The sequence below is a fragment of the Etheostoma spectabile genome, chromosome 14, assembly GCF_008692095.1.
Source record: "Etheostoma spectabile isolate EspeVRDwgs_2016 chromosome 14, UIUC_Espe_1.0, whole genome shotgun sequence".
Taxonomy (NCBI): domain Eukaryota; kingdom Metazoa; phylum Chordata; class Actinopteri; order Perciformes; family Percidae; genus Etheostoma; species Etheostoma spectabile.
The window spans coordinates 19,112,222-19,118,903 of NC_045746.1; the positions used below are offsets into that span (position 1 = coordinate 19,112,222).

A 6,682-nucleotide genomic window follows, 5' to 3' on the forward strand; every position below is an offset into this window, starting at 1 on the left:
TAATGTAGGAGAACCGGAGCACCCGGGTGAAACTGTAAGAGCTTAAGTCCTGCCTCATATCCAGGTAACCTCCTGCTCCACTGGCCCCTGTCCCTCCATCACGAAGGGCGGAGGCCTGAGGACACGAAGGGAGAAAAGAGATCCACAAGTTTGAGTCATTAATAGCAGGCGTCACATTTCTGACGGTTTGAAGTAAGCCGGTAAAGCTACTCAAGAGGGGCCTCCTCATGTCAGTCCGTGTTGATCAGTGTGATGAATACATAAGTGTGGCCCTGATCTCATCAGAGATGGACTCTCCTTATCTTCTTCCCTCCCCCCTCCTCCTGGTTGTGCCCGTCCCCTCCCTCCTCCCTCCAGGCTCCCGTCTATGTTGGCACCATTGTTTAAACGTGTATCTGACCTTGACGTCCTGATGTAAGCCTATACTAAACATGATTGGTTAGTGTTCATTTAAGCATAATGTGTGTTGTGAGGAGTGTGTGTGTGTGCCCTGGTACCAAGGATGCATTTTGATTGGTTGTGTTTGGAAAAAGAAAAGCAGTCATCTTCTGTACATTTTTTTGTCTTAGTAGAGATTGTGTGTAGTGTTTTGGAAAAAAAGGGTTTTATACAATTGATTTGAGTGAAACGTTGAGAAATAGCTTATGGTTTTGGATTTGGTGTGTAGTTTTGCACTTTGAGTGAGAGGTTTCAAAAATCATGTGACATGAACATTTTGTGGTGTAAGCAGCTAGAAAAAAATGTAAACAAATTGGATGTCTTCTCTTGCCACGACCTACATTATCTATAAATACAAATGACTGTGGTGTTTCCATTGCTAACACCACATTACTTTGTAAGAACATCCGCAGTTTTACTGTAGAAAAGGAAGTGTTTTTCACATTTTCAACTGTGTATGTAACGTCAGACATCTTACCGGACATATGTGTCTTTTTGCTTTTTTACCTGTTCACTGTAATCTAAAACTGTATTTCTTGTTTGGTGTTTTTTTATTATTTCCATAAAGGCTGTTACAACTTCTCTCTATAGACAAATCAAAAAACGTATTCCTCTGCTCTGCTGCACCCGGAGCATCATCACACAGTGTCCCAGATGTCTTTATGCGTGTGTGTGTGTTTGTGGTGTGTGTGTGTGGTTGTGTTGGTTTGTGGTTGTGTGTTGCGTGTGTGTGTGTACATGGCTTTCACCTATCTTTAACATAGGACTCCTATTTGGCACTGTGATCATGCTCCTGGATAAATGGTGAAACTTTAATCGAGTGTCAATTGTGTATGTTGTTTTGGATAACAATTTGTTGCCTAAACACCCTGATGGAGAACATGTCTTTGGTCTCAACAAACAATTTCCATGACACATACAGGCACCTCCACAACTTTATCTGCTTTGGGAAGTGGAGGCGAGACTCTTGAGTACTTACACAGATTTGCTTCTCCTAAAGTTACATCACACAAGACATATTTCAGCCTATTTCAAGTAAGACTCATCTGTCTATTGTTCCGTTTGATTTATGTCTCCAAGAAGTCTGAAGTGTACGTAAACACAGCACATCAGTTATATATACTTATCATGTATAGTAACATTCTGTTTTAAAAATGTGTTAAACATTTTGGTGTATAGCAGGAAAACCAAGACTAATTATAACAATAAGGATGGAACTAATCCTCAATATGTCTTTGCAAAATACATGGACATTATAAACATGCATGTGTTAGTCCGTTATAACAAATTATGTTTAAAATACACAGAAAAATAGGCAATGGTGGATTTTCTACACTAAATACACATAGACAAAATTCCTTCAGAATGAATAAAGATCTACTATCTATCTATCTATCTATCTATCTATCTATCTATCTATCTATCTATCTATCTATCTATCTCATTGGCAATAAACATTCTTAAAATACTTTAGTTAATAGTGGTAAAAATCACAATAAATAGTTTTAAGAGTAACAAAACATGAGTGTTTTTTTTATTTTTCATCAATGGTTAACTCTGGAAAAAACATGATACTTTAAAAACACTTGAAAATATATTTTTGTATACTTATACCTTATTGATTAAAACAAGGTATTGTACATAATAAATGGGATGCATTATGAGCTGTTGTATCATGAGAAAATCAAATCCCAACAGTCAGAATAAAGCAAACAGTGTTTTCCCCATTTTTTATCTATTTCCTTCTGAAAGAATCCTGAGTACAAGCAAAGTATTTATGTATTTTGACAAGTTATATGACAGCATATATAACATTTTTACTTTAACACAGTTTAAACACAAATGATATACTTACATATGATTAATAGACTAAAACGTCCCTTAGGCTTCCCCTCCTGAAATAGCGGTGTCGCTCTACTACCACTTTAGATGATGTGGAACACTGTGATTGGCTTTTGGACATCCAATGGATAGTTGTACATTTGGTTGAAGTCAGCATGACAGTAATCATACTCTAGACATCCTAGAAAAGTTATCCCCATTGGTGGTCGGAGCATCTGAACGGGTGAAATGATAAAACTAAATAACAAACACAGAGATCATTACCAGTGGGAATCCTATTGTTAAATAAGCAGAGTCTAAAGATGTGTGGTTTCTCTGAGACATTCACATGGTGCAGAATGTGCACTGATGATTTAATTATGGCTTAGACTAGGGAGAAAGAGAGCGTATGCACGTGTGTGCGCGCGCTGTGATCATCACTCTGTTGGGCAGATCTGATCTGAACAGCCTGAGAACTTTACAATCTGGGATCTGGACTTGATTTGCTATCACCATGCTCACACATTCTATTCATTCCACATTTGTCCTCCTACTCCCTGCTGCTCAATTCAGCACGCACGCACGCCCACGCCGCACGCGCGCACACACACACAAGTGTGTCTCACTATCTTTGTGGGACCGTATCATTGACATAATGCTTCCCTAGCCCCTTACCCTAACCTTAACCATCAAACCTAAATGCCTAACCTTACCCTCACCCTACCATAACCTAACTTGAACCCTAATCCTAAACCTCTCTTAAGTCTATTCCTCAAACAGCCCTTTAAAGTTGTGGGGACCAGCATTTTGTCCCCACAAGCTGTCAGGACCCCATAAGTATACTGTTCCCAGTTTTTTGTGTCCCCACAAATGTATTTAAACCTATACACTCACACAACACGCCCACACAGCTTAAACTTGTGCTCTCACACTGGCAAACCACACACACACACACACACACACACACACCCACACACACACACACATACACAGCCCTGCCCTCCAGACGCAGCCCTTCATGGCTGTTATAATTTTTAATCAACCAAAGCTTCAGGACACATTCAGTCTGACCAAAAACAAACGTTCAGTGGAATAAACTGATGTTCATGAACGTGTCCGTGGCTTTGGTGAGTGTGTGTGTGTGTGTTGTGTGTGTGTGTGTGTGTGTGTTGTGTGTGGTTTGTGTGTGTTACAGCTTGAAGATAAATCATGCGATATGAACCTACTATCAGATCAAGATTAAACTGTTGCCTAAACCTTCAGGTACTGTCAGTCAACTGATGCCTGGAAGGGTTAATTCCCATCGTGGACTGATAATCTTGTGTTATAGCACAAGTTCTATAATGTTCTCCGCACAAAGGGATTCTGGATTATTCTTGCCAACTGGGCAATAACTAAAATCAAGGTTGGAAAAACACAGCAGCGCTGCTGCTGTGTTCTCAGGACAGAAACAGGGACTTATTATCTGTGAGTAGGCTACTTACAATTGTGCTTCAATACCAATTTTAGGCCACTTTTGGTTCTTTGCTTAGCGTGTTGCAAAAATGTCCAACTGATTGAACTGACTGCAAGAAACAGGTTTTTGTTCCATGCCTTTCATTTCACTCCAAAAAGTGATTAAGAATTTGTATTTGAGTAATAATCAAACTGTGCTTATTGTTTATCCCGTCTGGAATCTTGTTGTTATACGTGAGATTACATTTAGAAAGTGTGCATAGTTCCATTTTTGTTTGTATACAATGGAGAGAAAACTGCATTGAAACTGTATTTCTTCGGAATTTTGTCCAATAAAACAAGATGTTACTTGAACTCTGAGCAGGGGAATGGGCATTTTTAACCATTTTCTTACATTTTATAATCTCGAAAAAATATTACTGAAACCCCCAAAAGGGTTCTGCCAATGCCTAGCAACTTGCTAGGCAGCAGTTTGTTGGGTGGCAGGGCTTTTGGAACAGTTGGTCACACTCTATAATTCCTTTTATGCTCTCGATCCCTTGATCCTATGATGTCAGCAGAGACAATAAATAGAGGTGATTCGACTGACAGTTCATTCTTGCTGAATTTCCCTTGGACCAAGACGTGATTGAGACGTGAGCACCCATGAGCTTGTTAAATTAAACGGACCAGTTTGGCGATCTCAACGAAAATATCGCCCATCAAATATCAACCAACAAAAATCATCGCCCATTGAAGTAGACCATGGAAGCTGAAAAAAATTGTAGAGTATACGCGTCAGCCAAAAGGTTCCTACCCCTGCGCTGAATACATGACATTTGCAAATATGGATTCAGTAATATGCGTCAAGCTAGACTGGTAACCCCTGACACCGTGACATGCCGGAGATTGAAAAATATACAGCAATAGTCGTCGAGTCTGAACCGGTAACTCCTGAGCCTGAAGACATGCCGGAGATTGAAAATAATAATACGCAATAGTCGTCGAGTCTGAACCGGTACCTCTGAGACTGAAGACATGCCGGAGATTGAACATCATCCTCTTCCCAGCGATTGAATCCTTTTCTAAAAGACAAAGGAACAGTGGGGGTTGATGAATTTAGGCACCCCTGATCATGCCACTAACGTTTTATTGGCAGAACTACTATTGGACTAATTAAAACACTGTCACAAGCCTTGTTAAAGCTAGGAGCCAAATGTAGCCTTTTCTGAGGAGGATGTTCGGTCCAGTATGGGCGACAAACTCTCAGAGTTTAGCAAGGTTTTGAACGTTGACGCCCAGGTCCCCTGTGTCAGCTCGATATCATTGACCAACTTACTTGCTAAGAGTTGCAGATATTTGCAAGCTTCCACTGTTGCACACTGCAGAGTCACGCACATTGCGTGTAACTACCTCCAAAAGATAATGCTATGGTTTCTCATGCCTCCAAAATGTTGAAGTACTCACAGCAGGATGAAATCGTCTGCTCATCTAGACCACGTAGTCGGAGACAAAGTCCGACCGCCTCTGTAGAACAACTAATTGTGGAAGATGAATGAAGCAGCCACGGATGTCCGCTGCTCTCTGTCACCGTTGCGACCACAGCTATGGAACCGGAAACCCCGGAGGTCTCATCAGACAGCTCTGAATGACGACAGCTCAAGCGGTGGAAATATATATTAGGAGGGATGAGTAAGATCACTGAACCTCTACTGGATGACTGCCAGAGACAGAGTATGAGCAACTAAAATCAGAAAGCTCTCTGAGATTTCGATGTTGCAAAAGACATTGCTCGATCAATTGCAGAGAGTTTGGACAAAAGAGTGCTGCAGAACAAAGCCGGAGCCAAACTTGCATGAAAAAAATAGGAAACTATCAAAACTTTTTTTGCAAAGTGCTTTGTAAAACGTGATTCATCGCATTGGTTGACTGAAGGTCAAATTCCACCAGGGCTCCAAAGGTGAAAGCGGGCAGTCAGTGTCATCAATCCTAGATGATTCGACTCTCTGTTTCAGCCACCGGCATGTGGGAAAAGCACGCGGTGGAAACAACGTCGCTGTATTCCGGGACCTTAAAAGATTTCTAGTGGCAAAGACTTGGTGTTCACAAAGGCACTATGTATCTCCTCTCTAGACACATCTCACCTGGGATGGCGCCCAACTTATCCCAGATGCTATTAGAGATAAGGCATCTCAGGACAATCCTGACCTGTTTGCTGACATACAGAACAAAAGTGGAGTTCCTGGGAATTCTGAGGTGGTGGCTGAACACCAAGGTCGGCGGCCACAGTCAAGAAGCTCTAGGCCGATTGGAAAATCTATTACTGGCACCAAGACACACCACACACAACACAGTCAGCAGAGGCGTGCGAGGATGCACGGAAAAGACGTCAAGAAACAGATTGTCCATCAAGGTGATCTTGCAGAAGCTGCTTACACGCACATTAGAAGAGCACAAGTGGACTACAAATTTAAAAATATCAGACTTTCTGACCGCCTGCTGACAAAAACATGGGCCCAAGTCGGGGTTCGATTTCAACCCCACCACAAACCATTCAGAAACCTCGACAAGGACATTTTCCAAGATGTCTGTAAGAAATGGCTGTGCAGAAGAAATACTGGTCTCCATGACTTTAGGGAACCAGAACTGGAACTGTATTGCCTGCTTTTCAAAGATCACCTGATGCAATCACAGAAACAGGTTCTCTCATCTTTGTGTAAAGCACTCTCCAATTTCTGCAAATCCAGAAAATAGGTTTGTATTATATGTACGTAAATGTCTGTCTACTATGTTAGGGTTTTCTCCGCGCTCCGAGGTTTGTTCTCCCACATTTAATTAACATAAATAGTATTTGTTAAACATTAGTTTAGACATATTAGTCATCTTGAAAGAAATGTGTTTTTTTCCTAAAAACTTAATGCTAAAGAGTTCATATCCAGGCATCCACTCCCACACCCTCTTTTTCCACCGAGTCGTCCACAGGGCCTCA

General features: G+C 41.2%; 1 protein-coding gene across 1 annotated transcript in view; it reads left to right on the forward strand.

The window, feature by feature from the left end:
- Positions 1-6,682, forward strand: part of rnf19b (ring finger protein 19B) — a 58,367-nt gene that overhangs the window by 15,189 nt on the left and 36,496 nt on the right. The gene's annotated exons all lie outside the window — the stretch shown is intronic.